This window comes from Cervus canadensis, chromosome 5 (genome assembly GCF_019320065.1).
Source record: "Cervus canadensis isolate Bull #8, Minnesota chromosome 5, ASM1932006v1, whole genome shotgun sequence".
NCBI classification, from domain to species: Eukaryota; Metazoa; Chordata; class Mammalia; order Artiodactyla; family Cervidae; genus Cervus; species Cervus canadensis.
In genome coordinates this window covers 88011410-88036821 of record NC_057390.1, presented here as the reverse complement: position 1 = coordinate 88036821, position 25412 = coordinate 88011410, and the positions used below count along the sequence as shown (strand labels likewise).

Sequence of the window (25412 nt, the reverse complement as noted above, 5' to 3'; positions counted from 1 at the left end):
GGGGGGCAGGTTGGGAGACCCAGACTAGAACTGATGATGCCACTTCATATGATATAAACTTGAGAAGTCATTTCGCCTCATCCTGTCCATTTCCTTCTCCGTAAACAGTGCCCACATCACCTGTTCTCCGGGGTGCCCTGTGTCGGAGGGTCTCAAGGCCTGTGGGCTCCACTTGGGGGAGAACCCTGGGCGCTCCCTGCCAGCTCCTGCCCCACACCCCACATCTGCCCTGGCCACAGCTCCCTGACCACAAGGACCAGCAGCCCTTGCCACGGGTAGCAGTGCTGGGGCATCATTTGCTAATTGGCTTCATGTTTGATAATGATGCTTCCTGCCGCCAGCCATTTCCCACAGTCAGAGCACGCTGCCCGGCACTTGACCCACGCAGTGCAGGCAGGACTCCTGAGGGTAGACCTGATTCTCTCTTTCATACAGAGAAGGAGTTTGAGGTTCAGAAGCATGGCCGGTGGGTAAGGCTTTAACACCAAGCTGCCGTCATCTCCTTCTGGTTGCTTCCTCCTCCTGCTAATTGGTCCTGGAGTAAGAGGACCACCCAGCTCCCTACCACTTCCCCTTCTTAAATTCAAAAGCAAGACTCAGGGAATACTAACACCCACGGCCTGCTCCCATGGCATCTCCATCGTCGGAGTTCCCTCCCAGCCTTCCCCGGCATCCAGGAGAGGCTGGAGATGGAGTGTCTTAGAAGCAGGCAGTTGAATTATCTCGAGGACGGAGGGCGCTCCTGTGACAGTTGAGCTGCCTGCTTTCTGCTGACGCCTTCAGAAAGTAAAGGAGTGTTTGCTCTGTGAGCTGAATGTGGTCGTTATCACAGCAGCCTGTGGAGGGGGCCAGATGAGGGGGTGGGGTGGCAGTGGAATTATTAAATATTGAAATTGATCAGGAGTAGCAGCAGGAAGCTATTTATCATGTTTTATTGCTTCAAACTAGCATTACCATCTGGCCCATTGTTAATTCTGAGTAGCTTTTCATGTTTTGTTTGCCTCTCAAATTGTTCCCCGTAAGCGGAATCCACAGGGGCTGCCCACAATAACAGGCTCGGGTGAGGTTTTTCTGGGGTCTGCCGGGTCTCTCCGTCTGCTGACCAAGCTGAGGAGGTGGAAAAAAATACTTATTTTTAGAACATACTGATGCGCGAATCCGGGGCTGGGACCTTCCAGGTCCTTCCGCCCTGCCTCAGCCCCCAGATGTGCGGAACAACAATCCTTAGTAGGAACTGCAGTTTTAAGATCACCTCCAGGGTGCAAACATCAGTGCTAATGCTCACACCAGACCTTTGAGGTGTGTAATCAGATCATGGTTTAAGGGCTTCCCTGTTGGCTCAGAAGGTAAAGCATCTGCCTGCAACGCAGGAGACCCAGGTTCAATCCCTGGGTCAGGAAGATCCCCTGGAGAAGGAAATGGCAACCCACTCCAGTACTCTTGCCTGGAAAATCCCATGGATGGAAGAGCCTGGTAGGCTACAGTCCCTGGGGTCCCAAAGAGTCACACACGACTGAGTGACTTCACTTTCAGTTTACAGAGGAGGGTCCTGAGGTTCCAAGAACAAAGGTGACTCGTCTGAAATCCCATAGCCAGTGAGTCGTAGAAGCCAGATTTGAACTCAAGCCTTCTGCCTCCCGATCCCCAACCCTGGGCCACACACAGTGGTGCTTGTTCATTGCAGTGACAGGGGAGAAGGTGGAGCTTGTGAGGCAGTAAGTGAAAGGTCAACTCACGGAGCCCAGGGAAGACAGAACTCGGGTGGGAGGTGGTACCAGGTCCATGCCCTTGTCTCCCCTTCCTTCAGCCTCAGAGGTTATACTCCTGTGTCCATCACTCCTGAAAGGAAATAACAGGGTCTGGAGGCAGGGTGTGGGGGAGCATACAGGCAGTGGGCTAGACAGGAAAGCCAGAAATGAGAAGCTGGTCTGTGCCCATGGACTCAGGGGCCACTGCTGTTTCAGCTGTTGCAGTCTGGGGCCCAGGTGCCCCCTAAGAAGGTCACTCTAGCACCTCCTTTTCTCAAGGAGAAGGGACTTCTGAAGTCAGCCACATTCTCAGGACCATGCAGGAAGCTACCGGATGTCCAAAGAAGACCTTTGTGATTGAGTGGTGCTTCTTCCTCTTGGCAGAGGTCAGCAGAGACACCAGGGAGTCCTCCTTCCTTCCTTCCCTCCGTCGGTCAGGGCCGAGGGATTCCCAGGCCCTGGGTTCTAGCACAGGCCTGGCTGGAGGTGTGAGTGCTGTGTGGGAAAGGGGCAGCTCTACCTGCCCCAGAGCTGCTACTGTGGGGCTGACAAGAAAGAAGTCAGAAGGCAGGTAGAACATGAGATCTCCGTCCCAAAGGGCTGCACTTACTCATTTTCATTCATTCAACAAGCAGGCAATGAACATGTTACCACGTATCCCGCACTACAGGAATAGAAAGACATTATTTTATGGACACTATTCTCAAGGGGATAAAAAACAAAAACAATAGAGATTGTGTACTGAACATTTACTATGTGATAGGAACCAAAAGTGCCTGTTGTGAATGGTTTCATTTAACTCTCACACAGCCCTGTGAGATAAGGGTGGTTATTCCCTCTTGATCGATGAGAAATCTGAGGCTCAGAGGGGTGACTTTAAGCCAGCATGTCAAGTCTTACAGTGGGGAGCCTGGGATCTGAATCAAGAGCAGTCAGCCTTGGGAGCTCAGGCACGGCCCTTCCGTGATACCCTGCGTCTCCAGCCACACAGATGCAAAGGGTGCAGCTGTAACAGGGTGGGGCCAGAGCTCCCATGGGGGAAGCCACAAAGGAGGGGGGCGTGAGGGTGAAGTGAGAACACAAGCAGAGCGCTTAGCAGCCCAGAAAAGGCGCTCAATACCCGCTCTGTATCCCCAAGGGCCTGGCACGTCGCCCAGAGCATGCAAATGCATTTCACTGGGTGCCCGGTGAATGTTCGGTGAGCAGACAAGTGCCAAGATGAAAATTATCCCTGTCCCCAAAGCAGGGTGTTCCAAGGATGAGAAGCATGGCTTATACTAGCAGTGGTCTATAGGGGTCTCCCTCTGCTTTCCTACTGTCCGGCATAAAGATGCCAGCCCTGTTGGAATAAGACCATCGCCCCACAGCCAGACCCCAGTGTGTTCAGGTGCTCATGGCCATCCCTTTCTGGAAGCCAGTCGAGACCCTCCATCTGCCCTGATGGGACTCTGGTACCCACCAAGGGGCTTAAACAGATTCCTGATGCTTGAGGCCTTTATAGACCTTTGACCTGCCTGAGGAGAACCTGCTATTGAAATGGAGAAGAAAAATGGTGTTTGAAAAGATTAGAGAGGGGGGAACAAAAAAACCTAGTAAGAAAAAGCATACATGTTATGAAATCTAAATCTCAGACCATCCTTTTAAATAGGCTTGTTATTGATTGATTTTTAATTGGACCCCAGGTGCACAAAATTGGGTTAATGATAATCCTTGGTTCATGAGACACGTCCATGGAGAACCATGCACATAGCCTGCTGTATTTAGTTAGCTTCTTGAATTAGTTCTTTTTAAGAATGACATAAGCATCCACACACTCTCATGACCCAAAGCAAAAGCTAGGACTTGATGATAACGTGCATCTCACGTGTGGTTCTTCCCTCTCATCTCCCCTCCCCGCCCCCAACCAAACCAGCTCATTTCCTGGCTCTCTCTACCTGAGGAGTCCTCATCTGGATCCCATGCCCATGGCTCCCTAAATAGACTGTCTTCCTCTCTGTTAGAATGCCAATGACTGTTTAGGATCTCAGTGGAATTTCATAAGAGGCAGTCTCCCACTCTCCAGCAGGCCAATGTAATTGTCAATTAAAAAAAAATTTTTTTTTCAGTTTCCAATTCTAGAACCTCTAGCAGAACACAGAAATCTAAATAAGGATGTTATCAGCAAAAACGGGGTGTGGTAGCCCTCCCATTGCCCAGAGTCGAATAAAGAAACATGTTTGTCAGTGAAGATGCAGTTCTGTTATGTTACGGAAATTGCACTCACGAATGCCTCCTTATCACTGGGACTTTGCTCTTACCTCTTCCCAGAGTGGAATTCACTCCTCTGTGGCTAGAGACAAGGACAGCATCAAGATTAGGCAATAAAAGGCAGTATCACTGGCAGCATCTATGTGAGACAAACATTTCACTTGCAAAGGGAACATTTGAGCTCAGCATCTGGGTATCTGGTTCATCTAACCCACAACTAGAGGTTTCAGAACAGCTTTGTTCACTTAGCAGCCAGATGTTTGACTATTTTAAGATATAAGCTAGGGGACTTCCCTGTGGTGCAGTGCCCAAAGCTCTGCACTTCCACTGCAGGGGCCCCGGGTTTGATCCTGAGTCAGGGAACTAAGATCCCACATGCTGCAAGGCAAAAAAAAAAAAAAAAAGAAGGAAGGAAGAAAGAAAGAAAATTAAACTGAATAAAAATGAAAATACAATATATCAACTTAAAAAATTATATGAGAAAAGTCACAAATTAAAAAAAAAAAAAATAATGCTAGAGGTCCCTCCCAGTAAGCAATGGAAACATGATGGCAAAGCAAGAAGAATGGATTGGAGTCTTTCCCACCGGCCTTCCTCACCCATGTGAGCACACGTGTGACACATGCGTGCACAGCGCACACCTGGCCTGTGGAGGGAAATCAAAGGGTGGCATAGTTAATGTCTCTTATGTGCTGTGGACTCTTGGACCAAGATAGGAAACATTTCTTCCACTGTTTGGAGAACTCCTAAACTCTGTGCGGGCCTTTGTGGGGCTGCCTGGGTTTGACCAGCGGTATAGCCAAAGCTGGGCTCCCCAAGGTGGTAAAGAACCTGCCTGCCAATGCAGGAGATGCTAGAGACGCAGGTTTGACCCCTGGGCTGGGAAGATCCCCTGGAGGAGGGCATGGCAACCCACTCCAGGATTCTTGACTAAAGAATCCCACGGACAGAGGAGCCTGGCCGGGTGCGGTCCATGGGGTTGCAAAAAGTCGGACAGGACTGAAGCTACTGAGCGCGCTCGCGCGCATAACTAGAGCCAAGGGCTCTGGCATCAGACGTACCTGGCTTCGAGTCTGAGCCTGATAAGTTGCAAACTAGGCGATGTCCACAGGTTATGTAACGTCCTCTGAGCCTCCCAGTCATCTCCTGAAAAGTGGAGATAATAAAGGTGCCCGCCTCACAAAGACAAGGATGTGGATGAAACGGGACAAAGCAGAAAGTGCTCAGAGCAGGCACTCAGGAGGAAACGCTCACTAAGCAGGGGCTGCCTCCCTTGTGACCACCTGGCTCTGACGGCACCCATCTCCCGGGACGTGCTTCCTGGGAAACGTCTTGTGCCAAGCGCTCTGCAGGTGCTGGGAACAGACAGGAAGAAATGCTCGCCTGGAGACGCTCGCAGGCGCGAGAGGGATGGGACATGGTGGTAACAGACTTTCCCTCGGAGCCGATGGACTGCCAGGCCCTTCCTTTCTTTCCCTCCAAGAGGGCCCTCAGCCGCCTTTGGCCTGGGCTACTGCTGCCGACACCCTGGAGCCTGGCTGCTGCCTGCTCACCCTCCCTGGCCCTTCCTCTTGCGTGGTACTGATGTGGGGGTGGGGGGTGGCTAGGAGGAGGAACCCGTGCGTTCAACTCAAGGCAAGTGCGGGCAGGGTAGATACTGTGAAGCTGGGGACCTTGAGCAGGAAATACAGGCCTGCCACGTCAGGGACCCCGGGCCTGGGGAGCCAGGACCACTTTATCTTAGTCCCCGAAGAACAGCTTTCCCTGCTCCTTTGCCCATCTGCTCTCCCTCTGGTGGGCGCTCCTGCCATCCGCTGGCCGCAGCGACCTCCAGCCCACCTCCTGCATCACCCCTCAACCCAGAGCCCACCATCAACTGCCTGCAGTCAACTCCCTTCCGCATGTGCAGCCACCCTTCTCATCACTAGCCTCACAGGCATTTGCTCCAGCCAAGGTGTTCCTCCATCGGGGCACTCGCCTCTGCCTGAGGCCCCCTCCCCTCACACCCCACTGCCCAGCCTTCCTCTCCAGGAGCCCCTCTCAGGCTGGACCAATCCCCCCTTTCCATCAGCTGCAATAGCCTCCCATCCAGTTCCATCAGATCCACAATGTGGATCACAGCTCGAATTACACACTGCGGAACCAGTGTGTGGCCTCTGGCCCTTGAGCTAGACTCATCACCGTGGCGCCAAGTTGTTCCTGCCTTGAGGAAGCCTAGCGCTGCGCCTGGCGCATAGTAGGTGCTCCGCACACGTGGGGGATGGCCGAGGGGCGGGGCCCTGGGGATCCGCTGACAGCTGCGGGTGTCTGAGTCTCGTCCCTGTCTCTCACCAGATTTCCTCAGTCGACTTATGCAAATCATCTGCCTCCTCTACTTTCCCCCAGCTGGAATGAGCCCCAACTGAGATGTATGTGGTTAACGACGTACTGAAATATTTAAAAGTATTTTTACTTGGAGGGTTTAGCGAAGCCTGACTTATACATATACATGGACGGCCCCCTCCCTCCATAGGACGGGAGGCAGGTTTCATGCGGTGCTGTGTCTGGCACGGGCGACGTTCTTCAGCCTTGAAATTATCTCAGAGTCAGATGGGCCTCCCTGGATGTGTGCCCTCCACGCTTACAAAATAGTCGGCGTCAGAATTATTTTTAATAAAAGCAGGCGAGCCAACAAATGCCAGCGAGCCCTCCCAGTGCAGACGCTTATCTGGGGCTGCTGCCGTACACGCCGCACCTTCTGTGATGACTTTCTCCTCCGCGCGTGTCGCCTGGAGACTGCCATCACCCCCACAGCCCCTGCCTCCGAGCACCTGATCTTCATGGTCCTCTCCATCACCTCCAGGGCCAGGGGACAGGATCTCTGCCATTGTCTGGTCCTACCCCCCCACCTCCAAAGAGACAAAAGGGAAAAAGCAGGATGATGATTTCTTAATACAGCCATCTCCTTTTCTTGTACTTGTTGCTTACCATCCCAGATCCTGCAGAAACAACAGCAGCGGGATGGAGGCTATGGGAAAAGCAGGAGCCAAGGAGGCACCCAGACTGAGTTTGGTTTCCTCTACCTCCCATCTAGGAGTCCGGGGTGGGGGGTGCTAGCACATCAGCTGCAGGAACCACAGTTTCCTTTAAACGGGTCAGTGACATCCACCTTGGTTTGTTGTAAGGACTGAATTAGAAAGTGTTTGCCTGACTCTCTCTCTCTTTTTTTTTTTACTTTATTTTAACCACTGTTGTCATTCTTGATGTGCATGCGTGCTTTTCACATTTCAAAACTGTTTTCCAATCTGCTTGTGCCCTGAAAGCTCACACTCCCCCTGAGCGTGGTCTTGTTCCCAAGACGCTACTCACAGAGGGGGAAACTGAGGCTCAGAGTGGTAAAGAAGGGTCAGGGTACAGAGCAGGAACCAGTAAGATGCTGAAAAGGAGTTGCCTTGTTCATGATCTTAGTGGGAAACTTTCTAGTGTCTCACCATTAAGTATCACGTTCACTGCAGGTGTTTTGTACACATTCTTTATCAAGTTGAAGACATCCTCTCTGTTCCCACCTTACTCAGTTTGTGTGATGAATGAGTGTTGGATTTTTGTCAAGTGCTTTTCTTGCCTCTATGCATAGGCTCATATGATTTTTCTTCTTTAACCTTTAGTTGATGTGATTTGTTGTTGTTCAGTCGCTAAGTCAGGTCTGACTCTTTGCAACCCCACGGACTGCGGTATATCAGGCTTCCCTGTCCTTCACCGTCTCCCAGAGTTTGCTCAAGTTCGTGTCCATTGAGCTGGTGATGCTATCTAACCATCTCATCCTCTGTCATTCGCTTCTCCTCCTACCTTCAATCTTTCCCAGCATCAGGGTCTTTTCTAATGAGTTGGCTCTTCACATCAGATGGCCAAAGTATTGGAGTTTCAGCGTCAGTCCTTGCCATGAATATTCAGGGTTGATTTGCTTTAGGACTGACTGGTTCGATCTCCTTGCAGTCTGTCTTCTCTAGCACAGCAACTCGAAAGCATTAGTTCTTCACTGATGTGTTAGATGACATTAATTGATTTTTGAATGTGAACCAGCCTTAGTTTTCTTCATATGTATCTTCCATATGTTCTGTTAAGGGCTTCCCTGGTACCTCAGCTGGTAAAGAATCTGCCTGCAATGCAGGAGACCCTGGTTCGATTCCTGGGTCAGGAAGATCCCCTGGAGAAGGAAAAGGCTACCCGCTCCAGTATTCTTGGGCTTCCCTAGTGGCTCAGCTGGTAAAGAATCCGCCTGCAATTTGGGAGACCTGGGTTCAATCCCTGGATTGGAAAGATCCCCTGGAGAAGGGAAAGGCTATCCACTCCAGTATTCTGGCCTAGAGAATTCCATGTACTATACCCATGAGGTCGCAAAGACTGAGCGACTTTCATTTTCACTTTTCATATGTTCTGTTAGATTTATACCTATTTTATTTGGGTGTTACTGTAAATGATGTAATGGTGTAATGTAAATGATGATATGATTTTTTCTTTTGTTTTTTTTTTAATTTTTAGTCATGCTGCTCAGCATGCGGTACCCTAGTTCCTCGACCAGAGATTGAATTTACACCCCCTACAGTGGAAGTAAGGAGTCATAACCCCTGAACACCAGGGAAGTCCTTGACGTTGTTTTTCATTTCAAATTCCAAGTGTTCATTGGTGGAATATAGGAAGTGAAAGTGAGAAGTCACTCAGTCGTGTCCGACTCTTTGTGACCCCATGGGCTGTATATAGGCCAGAATATGGGAGTGGATAGTCTTTCCCCCCTCCAGGGGATCTTCCCAGGGAATTGAACCCAGGTCTCCTGCATTGCAGGTGGATTAGTTACCAGCTGAGCCACAAGGAAGCCCAAGGAATATAGGAAAGCAGTTGACTATTATGTAATTACTTTGTACCCTACAACCTCACTATAAGCATTTAGTTCCAGAAGTTTGGTCAGCTCATTGGGATTTTCTATTAATGCATTGACAGTTGTGTAATTTGAGAGTAAAGGCACTTTTATTTCTGCCTTTCCGATCGGTCTACCTTTTCTTTTCCACTCTTGTCTTGTTTTGTCTTGTCTTACAGTATTAACTGAGTCTCCCAGGACAGTGTTGAATAGGACTGGTGAGAGGGGACATCCGCGTCATGTTTCCAGTCTTAGGGAGAAAGTGTGTAGTTTCTCAGCATCAAGAATGAAATTAGCTATATTTGGTAGCTGTTTTTTACCAAATGAATGTGGTTCCCCTTTGTTCCTAGTTTGCATAGATGCTTAGGTTTGTTGTTTTATTTATTTTTTTGTCATGAATAAATGTTGTATTTTGTCAAATGCTTTTCCTGCATCTATTGATAGAATCATGTGATTTTATTGATAGAATCATATGATTTTTCTTCTTTAGCCTATTGATGTGATAGATTACATCACTTGATTTTTGACTGTTGAAGCAGCCTTGCATACCTGGAATAAATCTCATTGTTTGTCATATTGAGGATTTTTGCATCTATGTTTATTGGAGATATTAGTTCATAGTTTTCCTTTCTAGTAATGCCATTATCTAGTATTGGGGTAATGTTGACCTCATAAAATATGTTAGGACATATTCCCTCTGCTTCAGTAAGAGATAGTAGAGAATTGGTATCATTTCTTTCTTAAATGTTTGGTAGAATTTATCAGTGGAACCATCAGGGCCTTGTTCTTTCTTTTTTTAGAAGGTTATTAATTATTGATTTAATTTATTTAATAGATATAAGCCTATTCAGATTATCTGGTTCTCTTTGAGTGAGTTTTGGTGAATTGTGTCTTTCAAGAAATTGGTCCATTTCATCTAAGTTCAAATTTGTGGGCACAAAATTATTCATAATATTTCTTAATTATCTTTTTAATGACTATGGGATCAGTAGTGCTAACCCCCTTTCATTTCTGATATTAGTAATTTCTAATTGCTAACTAGTAGTTTAGTAATCTTTTTTTCTTGCTTAGCTTGGCTAGAGGTTTATCAGTTTCATTGATCTTTTCATAGCAACAGGTTTTGGCTTAATTGATTTTTATTGATTTCTTATTTTTAATTTCATTGACTTCTGCTCTAATTTTTATTACTTATTTTATTCTGCTTACTTTGGATTTAATTTACTCTTCTTTTTCTAATTTCCTAAGATGGGAGCTTAGATAATTGATTTAAAATCTTTCATTTTGGCTAACATATGCATTAAATGCTGTAAATATCCCTCTATGCACTACCTGCACTGCATCCCTCAAAATCAATAAGTTCTACTTTCATTTTCACTTAGTTAAAAATGTTTTTTAATTTCTCTTGAGACTTATTTTTTGACCCATATATTGTTTAGACATGTGCCATTTAATCTCCAAATATTTGGGGACTTTTCAGCTATCTCTACGTTATTGATCTTTAGTTTAATTTCACTGTGGTATGAGGGCATACTTTGTATGATTTCTATTCTTTTAAATTTGTTAAGGTGTGTTTTATGGCTGAGAATGTAGTCTATCTTGGTTAATGTTCTGTGCGAACTGAAAAGAATGTGTATTCTGCTGTTGTTGAATAAAGTATTTTATACATGTCAGTTAGATCCAGTTGATTGATGGTGCTCTTCAGTTCAACTATATCCTTACCAATTTTCTGCCTGCTGGATCTGTCAATTACTGATAGAGGGGTGTTGAAATCTCTAACTATAATAGTGGATTTGTCTATTTTCCCTTGCAGTTCTAATCTGTTTTACCTCACATATTTTGACACTCTGTTTTTAGCTACATACATGTTAAGGATTATGTCTTTTTGGAGAACTGACCCCTTTCTCATTAATAATGCCCACCTTAATCCCTGATAATTTTCTCTGTTCTGCGGTCTTCAATGTCTGAAATTAATATAGTTGCTCCAACTTTCTTTGAGTTAGTGCTAGCATGATATATCTTTCTCCATCTCCTTAGTTTTTATTTGTATCTTTTTGTTCAAAGAGGGTTTCTTGTAAACAAAATACAGTTGAATTTTGCTTTTCTTATCCACTCTTAACAATCTGTGTCATTTAATTAATGTATTTAAACCGTTCACATTTAAGGTGATTATTGCTATAGTGAGATTACTATATATCATCAGTTCACTTCAGTCTCTCGGTTGTGTCGGACTCTTTGCGACCCCATTAACTGCAGCATGCCAGGCCTCCCTGTCCATCACCAACTCCCGGAGTTTACCCAAACTCAAGTCCATTGAGTCGGTGATGCCATCTAACCATCTCATCCTCTGTCATCCCCTTCTCCTCCTGCCTTCAATATTTCCCAACATCAGGGTTTTTTCAGATGAGTCAGCTCTTCGCATTAGATTGCCAAAATATTGGAGTATCACCTTCAACATCAGTCCTTCCAATGAACACCCAAGACTGATTTCCTTTAGGATGGGCTGGTTGGATCTCCTTGCAGGCCAAAGGACTCTCAAGAGTCTTCTCCAACACCACAGTTCAAAAGTATCAATTCTTCAGTGCTCAGCTTTCTTTATAGTCCAATTCTCACATCCATACATGACTACTGGAAAAACCATAGCCTTGACTAGACTGACCTTTGTTGACAAAGTAATGTCTCTACTTTTTAATATGCTATCTAGGTTGGTCATAACTCTCCTTCCAAGGAGTAAGTGTCCTTTAATTTCATGGCTGCAATCACCATCTGCAGTGATTTTGGAGTCCAAAAAAATAAAGTCAGCCACTGTTTCCACTGTTTCCCCATCTATTTGCCATGAAGTGATGGGACCGGATGCCATGATCTTAGTTTTCTGAATGTTGAGCTTTAAGCCAACTTTTTCACTCTCCTCTTTCACTTTCATCAAGAGGCTCTTTAGTTCTTCTTCACTTTCTGCCATAAGGGTGGTGTCATCTGCATATCTGAGGTTATTGATATTTCTCCTCACAATCTTGATTCCAGCTTGTGCTTCACCCAGCCCAGCGTTTCTCATGATGTACTCTGCATATAAGTTGAATAAGCAGGGTGACAATATACAGCCTTGATGTACTCCTTTTCCTATTTGGAACCAGTCTGTTGTTCCATGTCCATGTTGTTCCAGTCTGTTGCTTCCTGACCTGTATACAGGTTTCTTAAGAGGCAGGTCAGGTGGTCCGGTAACTACATACAATGTTTGTAACCATTTCTGTTTATTTCCCTTGTTCCTTGTTGTCTTTACCTCTTTTTTTGCCTTTTCTGGGTGTCCCTGATAGCTCAGTTGGTAAAGAATTCACCTGCACTGCAGGAGACCCTGGTTTGATTCCTAGGTTGGGAAGATCTGCTAAAGAAGGAATTGGCTACCCAGTCCAGTATTCTTGGGCTTCGCTTGTGGCTCAGCTGGTAAAGAATCCACCCGCAATGTGGGAGACCTGTGTTTGATCACTGGGTTGGTCAGATCCCCTGGAGAAGGGAAAGGCTACCCACTCTAGTATTCTGGCCTGGAGAATTCCGTGGACTGAATAGCCCATGGGATCACAAAGAGTCAGACACGAATGAGCGACTTTCACTTTCACTAGTTTTAACTGAGCATTTTATATGATTCTATTTTCTCTCTTAATATAGCAATTATACTTCTTTTTTTAAAAAAAAGTTAGTGGTTGTCCTAGAATTTGCTGTGTACTTTTTCATCTAATAAGTCCATTTTCAAACAGTGCTATATACCACTTCCCAGAGAGTGCAGGTTCCTTGTAAAAGGGCATTCACAATTCCTCCCTCCCTTCCCTAATGACGTTGCTGTTACTCATTTCATTTCTTCTTAAGCTGTAATCAACCAACACATTGTTGCTATTATTACTTTGAACAGTTTTCTGTTAGATCAGTTAAGATTAAGAAAAGTAAAAAGGATTTATTCTACTCTCATTTATTCCTTTTCTGATGCTCTTCTCTTTATGTAGATTTGAGTTCTGACCTAGATCATTTTCTTTCTCTGAACAGCTTCTGTTAACATTGCTTGCAAAGCAAGTCTGTGGGCAACAAATTCCTTCAGTTTTTGTTTATCTGAGAAAGTCTTTATTTCTCCTTCACCTTTGAAGGATAATTTCCGTGGATACAGAATTCTAAGTTTATGGGATTTTTCTTTCAACATTTAAAATGTTTCACTCCACTTTCTTCTTACATGGTTTCTGATAAGAGGCTAATGTAATTTTTTTTTTCTTATTCCTCTATAGGTAAGATGTTTTCCCCTTCTGGCTTCTGTCAAGGTTTCCTCTTTGCCTCTGGTTTTCTGTAGTTTGAATATAATATGTATAGGTATAAATTTCTTTGGTATTTCTCCTGTGTGTCCCTCTCCGAGTGTCTTGGATCGCTGGTTTGGGTGCCTCATTAATTTTGGAAAATTCTCAGCCATTATAGCTTCAAATATTTCTTCTGTTCGTTTCTTTTTTCTCTTTCTGGTGTTTTCATTGTATTTCAAGCCTTTTGTATTGTTCCACTGTTTCAGGACTTTCTCCCTTTTTTCATTTCAAAAGTGGAACTGCCAGGTTACATTATAATTCTATTTTTAATTTTTTGTGGACCCTCCATACTGTTTTTCACAATGGCTGCACCATTTTACATTCCCTACAAGAGGGCATATGGATTCCCTCTTCTCCACATTCTCACCAACATTCATTATTTCTTGTCTTTTTGATAATAGCTATTCTAATAGACATGAGGTAATGACTCATTGTGATTTTGATTTTCATTTCCCTGATGATTAATAATGTTGAGCATCTTTTCAGTTACCTGTTGGCCATCTATATGTCTTCTCTGAACAAATGTCTTTTCAGATATTCTGCCCAGCTTAAAATCTGATTGGCTTTTTGACCATTGAGTCATATGTGTTCTTATATATTTTTAATATTAACCCCTTACTAGGTATATAATTTGCAATTATTTCTTCCCATTCAGTAGGTTGCCTTTTCATTCTGTTGGTGGTTTCCTTTGCTGTGCAGAAACATTTTAGTTTGGTGTGGTTCGACTTGTTCATTTTTGCTTTTGTTACTTTTGCTTTTGGTGTGGAGATTTAAAAAAAAAAAAAGAATCCTTACAAAGGCCTATGTCAAGGAGCTTACTGCCTGTTTTTTTCTAGGGGTTTAATGGTTTCAGGTCTTAAGTTCAAGTCTTTTTCATGTTGAGTTAATTTTTTGTGTATGTTATTAGATGGTGGCCCAGTTTCATTCTTTTACATGTGGCTGTACAATTTTTGCAACACCATTTATTGAAGAAACTGTCCTTTCCCTATTGTATATCCTTGACTTCTTTATTGTAAATTAATTGACCATATATGCATGGGTTTATTTCTGGGCTCTCTGTTCTACTGATATATGTGTCTGTCTTTATCCCAGTGAGTGTGTGTTCAATTGCATAGAACTCTTTGCAACTCTATGAACTATAACCCACCAGGCTTCTCTGTCTATGGAATTTCCAGGCAAGAATGCTGGAGTGGGTTGCCACTTTCTACTCCTGGGGATATTCCTGACCCAGTGATCAAACCCAGTCTCTCGTATCTCCTGGCAGGCAGATTCTTTACCACTGTGCCATCTGGGAAGTCTTTTTTATCCCAATACCACACTGTTTTCACTACTATAGCTTTGTAATATAGTTTGAAATCAGGAAATGTGATGCCTTCAGTTTTGTCCTTCTTTCTCAAGGTTGCTTTGGTTATTTGGAGTCTTTTTTGGTTCTGTACAAATTTTAGGATTGTTTGTTCTATTTCTGTGAAAAATACCCTTAGAATTTTTATAGGGATTGCATTGGATCTGTATGTTGTTTTCAGAAGTATGAACATTTTGACAATGTTAATTATTCCAATCCATGAGTACAGAATATTTTTGCATTTATTTGTCTTTAATTTCTTCTGTTGATATCTTACAGTTTTCAATATATGGGTCTTTCAAATCCTTAGTTAAATTTCATCCTGAATATTTTATTCTTTTTGATGAGATTGTAAATGAGATTGTTTTCTTGATTTCTCTTTCTGATAGTTTGTTATTAGTATATAGAAAGCAACAGATTTTTGTGTATTGATTTTATATCTTGCAACTTTACTGAATTCATTTATTTTTTCTCACAGTTTTTTTTATGGATTCATTATGGTTTTCTAAATATAATATCATGTCATCTGCAAATAGTGACAGTTTTGCTTTTTCCTTTCCAATTTGGATTCCTTTTATTTCTTTTTCTTGCCTAATTTCTCTGGATAGGACAATTCCTATTTTGTTCCTATTATATTAAATTAAACTGATAAAAGTGGACATCTTTGTCTTGCTGCTGGTCTTAGAGGAAGAACTTTAAGCTTCTCACCATTGAGCATGATATTAGCTGAGGGTTTGTCATAATTATGACCTTTATTATGCTGGGATACCTTCACTCTATACCTGATTTGCTGAGAATTTTTATCAAAAATGAATGTTGAACTTTGTCAAATGCTTTTTATGCATCTATTGAGATGATCATATGCTTTTAATCCTTCATTTTATTAATGTGGGTACAGTAAGTCCCCTACATATGAATGAGTTCTGTTCCAAGAATGTGTTCATAAGTTCAATTTTTTTGTTAAGTCCAACAAAGCTAGCCTAGGTACCCAACTAACCCAGGCAGCTCTATAGTACTATACTGTAATAGGTTTATAATACTCTTCACACAAATAATACATACAAAACAAATACAAGAAAATAAAGCATTTTTAATCTTACAGTACAGTACCTTAAAAAGTACAGTAGTACAGTACAACAGCTGGTATACAGGAGTTGCATCAAGTGAAAAGGCAAGAAGAGTTACTTACTGGAGGAGGAAGAAGAGGTGGGAGATGGTAGAGCTGAAGGATCGTCAGCAATAGGAGACGGAGGGCAAGCTACAATTTCACTCATGTCAGATGATGATGGAATGCAAGTTCACATCTTTGAAAGCTTGCAACTTGAAGGTTCATATGTAGGGGACTTACTGTATATCACATTGACTGATTTGCAGTTGATGAACAAGTCCTTGTATACCTAGAATAAATCATCCTTGTATACCTAAAATAAATCCCATTTAATCATGGTGGATGTGAGAGTTGGACTGTGTAGAAAGCTGAGTGCTGAAAAATTGATGCTTTTGAACTGTGGTGTTGGAGAAGACTCTTGAGAGTCTCTTGGACTGCAAGGAGATCCAACCAGTCCATCCTAAAGGAGATCAGTCCTGGGTGTTCATTGGAAGGACTGATGCTGAAGCTGAAACTCCAGTACTTTGGCCACCTCATGCAAAGAGTTGACTCATTGGAAAAGACCCTGATGCTGGGAGGGATTGGGGGCGGGAGGAGAAGGGGATGACAGAGGATGAGATGGCTGGATGGCATCACCGACTCGATGGGCATGAGTTTGAGTAAACTCTGGGAGTTGGTGATGGACAGGGAGGCCTGGCGTGCTGCGATTCATGGGGTCACAAAGAGTCAGACACGACTGAGCGACTGAACTGAACTGAACAGATGATCCTTTTAATATATTGTTTAATTTAGTTTGATAATTTGTTGTGGATTTTTGCATCTATGTTCATCAAGAATATTGATCCATACTTTTTTCTCGTGGCATCATTGTCTGATTTTGGTATCAAGGTAATGCTGACCTCATAAAATGAGTTTGGAAGAATTCCCTCATCTTCTATTTTTTAAAGAGTGTGAGAAGGATTGGTATTAATTCTTTGAGTGTTTGGTAGAGTTGACCAGTGAAGCCATCTGGTCCTGGGCTTTTGTTTGTTGGGAGGTTTTTTTATTGATTCAGTTTTCTTACTTAATTGGCCTGTTCAGGTTATCTCATTTTGACTAAGTTTTGGTAGGTTGGTTCTGTGAATTTATCCATTTCTTCTAGGTTGTCCAAGACAACCTAGATATTCTGGGTTTTTTTTGCCCATTCTTTGTTCTTTGCATTTCAGTTTGTGACATTTCTATTAACATATCTTCAGGCTCACTGATCTTTCCTTAGCTCTGTCTAATCTATTTCTGAGTCCACTGAGGGTTTCACCTCTATTATGGTGTTTTTAATTTCTAGCATTTCCTTTTGATTGTTTCTTAAAGTATTCATCTCTCTTCTTACCTCACCCATCTGTTATGGAATGTACTTTTTCCATCAGAGCCCTTAAAATATTAATCATCATTATTTTATATTCTCCATTGAATAATTCCAATTCTGTGTCATATCTGAATCTGATTTTGATGCTTACTTTGTCTCTTCAGGCCACTTTTTTTCCTCATCTTTTAGCAGATCTTGTAATTTGGGGTTGAAAGCTGAATGTGATATATCAGGTACTAAGAACTGAGACAATCAGGCTGTAAGTGTGAGGTTTTGTTAACTTGGCTGGGAGCTGGGCTGTAATTAATGTTTGCTGCAGCTGTAGGTGCCAGAGGCTTCAGTTTCCTTGGTTTTATTTTCTACTTCCAATTGTCTTTGGGTTTCCCTAAAAACTCCTTCTTAAATTGCTTTGCAGCTCTTTGTTGTATCCATTGTTGTTATATTGGAGTCCCGTTGATGTGGTGGTAGGATGTTGGGGACAGAGAGCATTTGATAACCTGTTTAAATCTCAGTTTCTTAACAGGCTTGAGTCCTTGAACTGTGAAGTCTTTTTTTTTTCTCCCCTTTTGTGAGACAGGAAGGCTGGCCAGGCCAAAGTTGTCTAATTGCCCTTCCCTCGGGTCAGGTAAGCCTCAGGTAAAGCCAGGCAGGCTTTTGTTACGGAGAACACTCTGGGCATATGTCAGAATGATTACTTTCTCCTCACCCCTGCCTGAAGCATGAGAGATTTTTCTCCTATAGTCACCTTAAGAACCTGGTTAGGTTCTAGATGTCAGGGATACCGTAAGACTGAGCTCCCAAGAATTTCTAACTCTCAATCTAGTCTGTCCAGCACTTCTTCAGTTACCAATTAAGTGTTCCTATCAGTTACCGGCTCTAGCAACTTCTGCTCCCAGCAAGCTGATCTCAGCTGTGATTCTCCATGTTCACTCTCTGTCCAGTTTTTAGGTTGGCAGTTGGCCCTGTGACCTCATTTCTCTGATGGATGTATGAAAAGCCATCCATTTCTGGTTTGCTCATCTTTTTTCCTGTTGTAAGGATGGGAGTGATTTCCAAGCTCTCTTTGTGTCAGAGCTGTATCTGGAAGTCCTTTCTAACCATTTTATACTTTGCACACCAACCTGTTTTGCAAAGAAAAGAGAGATGAAGCTCAGAGAGGTTAAGAAATGTGCCCAGGGTCACCCAGCTAATGGGTGATAGAGCCAAAATTCTTTCTTCCACTCCAATGGTCTTTAAGAAACTGTACCAATCCCAAGCATTCCAGAGGTATTTACCATACAGGCCCATTCCGAAGCTTTTCACGAAATTCCTGGTGAAATCTGGGCTTAATCATTTAACCTGAGAGTGAAGTAAGAACTTCATGAGTCATCTAGTCAGTTCTCCGCCTCTAAACAAGAAAATTAACCCAAGATAAAATCTTATCCAGCCCAGAGTTCATCATCTCTCACACGGAGCCAACTTCAGTATTCACTAATAGCATCCTTTAATGTGTGCTCATCTTACTGTGCAGAATCAGAGTCTTTAAAACCAGAGAGGCCTTAGAGATCAACTATTCAACCCCCTTGCTTTACAGATGAGGGACGCTGAGACTCTGAACTCCCTGCTGTCCATTGGCTTTCTACCTCCTTATCTTGCTCTTTGTCCTAGATATTTCTAGGAATAATTTAGACACACTTCTTTTTGAAATAGTCAATGCGTAGTCACGTGCTAAAACTTGTGTTCTGCTCCATCTTTTGCCCCATGGGAGAGGTGAGAAGGCAGACACCATGCCCCTGGGGGGCCCTCCATCTCACTGCAAGACTTAGGAGACTTCTAGTGATCAGGTATCCTTGACCTCCATCAGTCTTCTCTGAGGTCTGGATAAACCAGTGGTTCTCAATTGGAGCTGATATCCCCTGTCACCTGGAGACATGTGGCCATGTCTGGAGACATCTTTGCTTGCCACAACTGGGGAAGGAAGGAGGGAAGGTGCTATTGGCATCTAGTGGGTGGAGGCCAGGGATGCTCTAGACACTGTTATGCATAGGACACTCCCCCTCCCCCAACAAAGAACTTTCTGGCCCCAAATCTTAAAAAGCTGGCAAGGTCGAGAAGTCCTGGGGTGGAGTGTGTTCACTCAGGATCTTCACAGTAACTCTTTGTGTGCGTGAAACGGCCACATTTTCCCTTCAGCTTTCCTAAAAGACAGCTCCTGGGGCATGGAAGCACTTCCCCGGGGGCCCCACTGCGGTCACGTGATGTAGCTGCCAATCAACTCAGGGCGAGGGCTAGCAGCCTCCCAGGAAGGGTGTGCTCCCAAAGTGCTCTGCAAGACCTTACATGACTGAGGTGCTTTCTTCTTGGTAGCAGGTGGGTGTCTCTGCCCACACTTCCCCGCTGATCACGTATGCGGAGGGAGGAGGAAGCCTTATATAAGCGCAGCCTCACGCAACCTTCTGTCATTTTGGCACTCCAGGGCCTGGGGAACCCCTCCCTCCTAAAGTCTTGAGGGAATGTGGCTCTCTTCCGAACAGGCCCGGTAGGGACGCTAGCCACCTGCAGGGTAAAATCTGTGCTCTGTAGCCTTTGGGATGGGCCTGGCCAACCTCCTGTCCATCTTCTGCAACCCCAGCGCCCCAGCCCCACTCTCCCCTCACACGCCACACATGGTGCTTCTCAGCGGCCAGGCCAAAGTGCTTCCTTCTGCGCCTCTGCTCTGCTCCTGCTTGCCTCCCTGCCTGCAGCCTACCTTCCCTAACTTGACTGCCTGAGCAATGCCCCCCGGGCACGACCCTCCTTTGTGAAGCTTCCAGGTCCCTCGCCCTGCCAGTCATACTGTCTTCTCTGTTGTCGGTTCTTGGCACACCACCCCCCTGCAGGTCTTACTTTCAGTTCAGTTCAGTCACTCAGTCGCGTCCGACTCTTCGTGACCCCATGAACCGCAGCACACCAGGCCTCCCTGTCCATCACCAACTCCCAGAGTCCACCCAAACCCATGTCCATTGAGTTGGTGATGCCATCCAACCATCTCATCCTCTCTTGTCCCTTTCTCTTCCTGCCCTCAATCTTTGCCAGCATCAGGGTCTTTTCCAATGAGTCAGCTCTTCGCATCAGGTGGCCAAAGTATTGGAGTTTCAGCTTCAACATCTGTCCTTCCAATGAACACCCAAGACTGATCTCCTTTAAGATGGACTGGTTGGATCTCCTTGCAGTCCAAGGGACTCTGAAGAGTCTTCTCCAACACCACAGTTCAAAAGCATCAATTCTTCAGCTCTCAGCTTTCTTTATAGTCCAACTCTCACATCCACACATGACCACTGGAAAAACCATAGCCTTGACTAGATGGACCTTTCTTTGTTGGCAAAGTAATGTCTCTGCTTTTTAATATGCTGTCTAGGTTGGTCATAACTTTCCTTCCAAGATCATAAATGTTAGTGTCTGTCTGTGTCCCCTCCCCACTTGCCTTCATGCATGCTTCATACATGCTTCATACTGGGGGCCTAGGGCCTAGCACAGCAAAAGGTTATTGAAGGAGTGAGTGAGTGAATGAATGAACAAGTGCTTGGATGGAATGTCTCTACTTCCTATTCTCAGAGTGGCTACGTCCGAGCCCCCTAATGATCCCCTGTTGCTCACTTGGTTACTTGAGACACAGGACACATTGACTTCAGGTCTACCTCGTCCCCTGCCATGGATGCTGTGTGGTCTTGAGCATACGTGTTCTCTACACTGGGGCTTCCCTGGTGACTCAGATGGTAAAGAATCCGCCTGCAATGCAGGAGACCAGGTTCGATCCCTGGGTTGGGAAGATTCCCTGGAGAAGGAAATGTCTACCCACTCGAGTATTCCTGCCTGAAGAATCCCATGGACAGAGGAGCCTGGTGGGCTACAGTCCATGGAGTTGCGAAGAGTCAGACACAACTGAGCGACTAACAGTTTAACTTTCACTTTCATTCTGGGTACACCCACGGTAGCCAGCGGCAACGTGGTACCCTGTCCTAGGCATGATCTCCGGTCGAGGAAGTAATAAAATCGTAACCAAGTTCACAACTCTCCCTAATTCTCCATTTGCTGTGGCCCCAACTGGCCCCCAAACGGCACCGTTCTGAGCTCCAGTGCAGTGAAAGAAATATTTTCGTGCACTAATAAAATTACCTTTTCCAAAGAAGGCAATTTGCATGTTAATGTTTTGGGTAATTCTCTGCAGCTCCAGTGCCCTCGGGGCTGCAATTTCTCTCTGACAAAGTGACAAAAATAAACTCCCGCATAAAAGAGCATTTCTCTTCTCTCTCATTTGTGCCCTAAAGTGACAGTCTTAATAGAAGTCAAGTTGAAACCCACTTCTCTGTCTTATTTTTGACACTGATCTGCCTCCTATCATCTCTCCAAGTGACAGGCCGGGTCCTTGGAGCTCCTTGGTGGTGCTGCATCTTGAGGACAGGCCTTGGTCCTGGGGATTAGGGAAGAGGGCTGCATTTGGTGGGTGAGTTAGGGTGACCTATTGTTGTTTAGTCACTCAGTCATGTTCACCTCTGTGACCCCATGGACTGTAGCCCACCAGGCTTCTCTGTCCGTGCGATTTCCCAGGCAGGAATACTGGAGTGGGTTGCCATTTCCTTCCCCAGGGGATCTTCCCAACCCAGGGATTGCACCCACGTCTCCTGCATTGGCAGGCATACTCTTTACCACTGAACCACCCACCAGGGGTGACCTAACGTCTCCCAGGTCACCTATTATCTGGAAATAAAGAGCAACTACAATGGGATGGAGATTCTGAGCCTCTGCCGTCCAGGACCACAGCACACTGTTTCCCTGCCAGCCTTGGCCCCTTTCATCATCTAAAGATAATAAGGAAAGAAGCTCAGATTTGTGGGGTGTCTTCCAAGTGCCAGACTGGGCCCCCTTAACATCTAAGTTCTCTCACTGAACTGACCCAAGAGCCAGACAGGGTAGGCAGAAAATGAGCTCTGAGAGTGAAGTGAATGAGCAGAGGTCACCTATTGCCATTGACCTTAGATGTGTGTGGCGTAGAGCCTGGATTCCTTCTGCACTGAATAGATGCTAAAAGTGTGCTCATAAACTTAGCCCCTGTGCCGCAGCTACTCATGCCCACATGCTTTAGAGCCTGTGCTCCACAACAAGAGAAGCCACCGAAATGAGAAGCCTGCGCACCGCAATGAAGACCCAGCGCAGCCAAAAATAACTAACTAAATACAATTATTTTTTTAAAAAATATGCTCACAGCATCAGTGACCCAAGCAGCAGGAAGGGAGGAGAGGACAGCCATTTACCAAACACCCACCATGTACCATATGCTATGCCTATAGATTTCTTTTTTTTTTTTTTGAGCAGTAGAATGATTTATTTTTCATTTGTTTAATTAAAAATTTTTAATTAAAAAAATACACTTTTAAAGGTTACTTTTCATTCACAGTTATTTCAAAATATTGGCTATATTCCCCATGGCGTACAATCCATCCTACCTTACACCTAATAGCTTGCATGTGCCCCCAGCCAACCGTTATATTGGCCTTCCCCCCACACACACTGGTAACCACTAGTTTGTACTCTATATCTGCAAGTCTGCTCCTTTTTTGTTATACTTACTAGTTTGTTGTATTTTTTAGATTCCTCATATAAGTGACATCATGCGGTTATTTGTCTTTTTCTGTCTGACTTATTTTACTTAGCACAATGCCCTCCAAGTCCATCCATGTTGCTTTAAATGGTAAAATTTCATTCTTTTTTTGTGGCTGAGTAATATTCTACTGTGAGTGTGTGTGTGTGTGTGTGTATCTTCTTTACCATTCATCTGTTGCTTGCATATCTTTATACTAATTGATTTCATTCCGTTAGTCAGCTCATGGCCAGGGAGCACCGACCTCTTGCCAGGCACCCGTGGTGACAGCAGGGCTAAGAGACCAGTAGGACAGACCCCCCGCCAGGCCCCAGACCCCTGACAGCATGGCAGCAAAGACAGATGGACGTTAGCACAGAAACACAGAAATAAACACCTACTTACCTGCTACCATGAGTTCCAGGAAGTAAGTTTTAAAGAGGATAGCAGAGAAGACAGGGAGAGCTGTCAGGAAAGGTAACATTGGAGCTGAGATCTAAGCGCTCCCCAGGGAGAGGCGGCGGGAAAGAGGGTTTCATCAGAGCAGGGGGTTCTCCGGCTCACGGGGCAGCCCAGCTGCAGAGGCAGGCAAGAGCTGGATCCTACCTGGATCTTACCGTGTGCTGACAGCACGTTAAGGGTGTAGATTTGTTCTGAGCGTTGTTGAGGAGCTTAAAGCAGGGGGAATACACAGCTTGACTCATGTTTCTGAAAGGTCATTCTGGATGCAGTGTTAGAAGCTGGGACACCAGCCAGCTGGGAGGCTGCGTGGGGGTTCAGAAGAGTGATGGTCTTGCAGGCAGAGGGTGGGGAGGATGAGGGAGGTGGGGAGCAGGATGGAAAGTACTTGGGGTGCAGGGGGGAGGCAGGCACTGTGGGAGAAGGGTTCAACGATGGCTCTCAGAATTCCGGCTGGAGCAACCAGGAGGGTGAAGATAATTTATTTAAATGGGATCGAGATCAGGAAAAGAAGACCCGGAGATCCATTTCTAACAGGCTCTCTGAGATGTTGATGAGACACCCCACTGGGCAAAAAAAAAAGTAGTAGGCCTGGAAATAACTATTCAATGGCATTGATTTCACAGAGGATATTTAAAGCCTAGGGATTGAATGACAGGGAAAGACAAGAGCTGAGCCCAGGTGGAGAGCCCTGCAGGACCCCACACGCAGGAGAGACAGTGAAGCCTGGGAGAGCCTGAGCCCGGAGTTCCCAGAGACAGACAAAGAAAAGCAGGGGAGAGGGTGTTCAAGGAGGGGCTCCTAAAACCATTAGCTGGCACTTCTAGGGTTGGGGGGGGGGACCGCTCTGAAGAGCTCTGATACCGTAGTCCTTATGTCTCAGCACAGAAAGAATTCAGTGAGAGGCAAAGTGATGGATGAGAAGTAATTTATTACAATAGGATGCTTATGAGGCTTGCAGGCAGGCTAGCGAGAGAGTGCCACGCCCCGAGAACTTACTGAGCTACAGTTTTATAATCAAAGGAAAACTGGGGGTGGAGGGTGGGCGGGTGGAGAAGACCACTTTCTTCCTTATTCTTGAGTAGATGCCGTGCTTCCATCATCAGCTCCTTCTCCAGGCTGGGCAGGGAGTTTTTGTCCCTACATGGTCAAGCTGGGACTGTAACAATTATTTCAGGTCTCTGTACAGAGAGTACCTTTCCATCCTAGGGGTCGTTAACTTACGGAGCTCACTGGGCAGGATGTGGGTCTCATGCCACCGTCGTTTTATTGTTTGGGGGCATGTCTCATGCTTCTGTTACCTGGTTTTGTGGCTAAGCCAGCCTGCTTGGTTTTGTGGTTAAGCAAACCTGCTTTCCTGAGTAATCCTTAACTTACAGGGGTGTCCCATAGTTTTTCTACTTACAATCCCCCTAGGGGAATTAACCGTGTAATCACCTACTTTGTCGCCTTACTCTGTCCCTGTCACTTCCACGTGGACAAATGCAGAGAGTGAGCGAGCTAAGAAGACGGGGAGGGAAGGTGGCCAGTCATTTGGCGACGGCAGCTTGGTGGCGAGGTAGGGAACCAGCCACCTGAGACTCCGGAGGGGAAGCTGTGGAGACTGTGCCTGCACCAGCATCCCTTGGGAAATTTGGCTGAGCATGGAGCAGAGATGGAAAGGTGACTTGTGGACGCAATGTCAAAGCAGGCTTTTAATGCAAGACCGGGGCTGTTTGCTGGCCAGTGGGCACAATTCGGGAGGGAGACCCTGATGATCTGGGGCCACTGGACCCTGACTCCACACTATGTGCCCCTCCTCCCTTAGGCTCTGCCACGTTCCTACCTCTCACAGGCATCATCTGCTTCTTCCTTTGCCTTCTAACCCTTCCTTCTCCTGGTCCCACCCACTCCCTCCCCTCCCCTCCCCTCTCCTCCCCTCTCCTCCTTCCTTTCCTTCAGATGAGGGGTGAGGGCTTGCCTGGCTCCATATCCCCCTGATTGGTGGTCAGCAAAAGTCTGTGAAATTGAATTGCTCTGGTTGCTGCCTTACAAATCCTCTCAGAGCAAGGCCATGGTGGGGAAGAAGAGTTAGATTTGCTCTCTGGAAAAGTAGAGCCAGTGCAGAAGCTTTGCATATTCACCCCAGTGGCAGAGAGCACATAGTGAGACAGGGCCTCCTTGGGAGGTGATGAGACCCCTCCAATCACCGGAAGTGCCCAAGTAGGGGCTAGATGACCACCATCAGCAATGTCAGGGTGGGCATCCTCGACTCAGCACCTCACGGGGAAGCTGCAGGAAGCCAGAGAGACAGCACCAGAAACCATGCTATTCCTGCTGGCCCATGACTTATGGCCCCTTCCCTGCCTCTC

The 25412-nt window shown here is 45.4% G+C and overlaps 1 protein-coding gene and 1 long non-coding RNA gene across 5 annotated transcripts in view; one reads left to right on the top strand and one right to left on the bottom strand.

Moving 5' to 3' along the window:
- Positions 1 to 25412, top strand: part of TTLL11 (tubulin tyrosine ligase like 11) — a 256312-nt gene that overhangs the window by 221237 nt on the left and 9663 nt on the right. The gene's annotated exons all lie outside the window — the stretch shown is intronic.
- Positions 973 to 4134, bottom strand: LOC122442111. The gene is made up of 4 exons (XR_006269555.1): positions 4046 to 4134; positions 2359 to 2412; positions 1737 to 1839; positions 973 to 1107 (listed from the first exon to the last, which is right to left on the bottom strand). It is a non-coding gene; the product is annotated as an uncharacterized LOC122442111 (long non-coding RNA).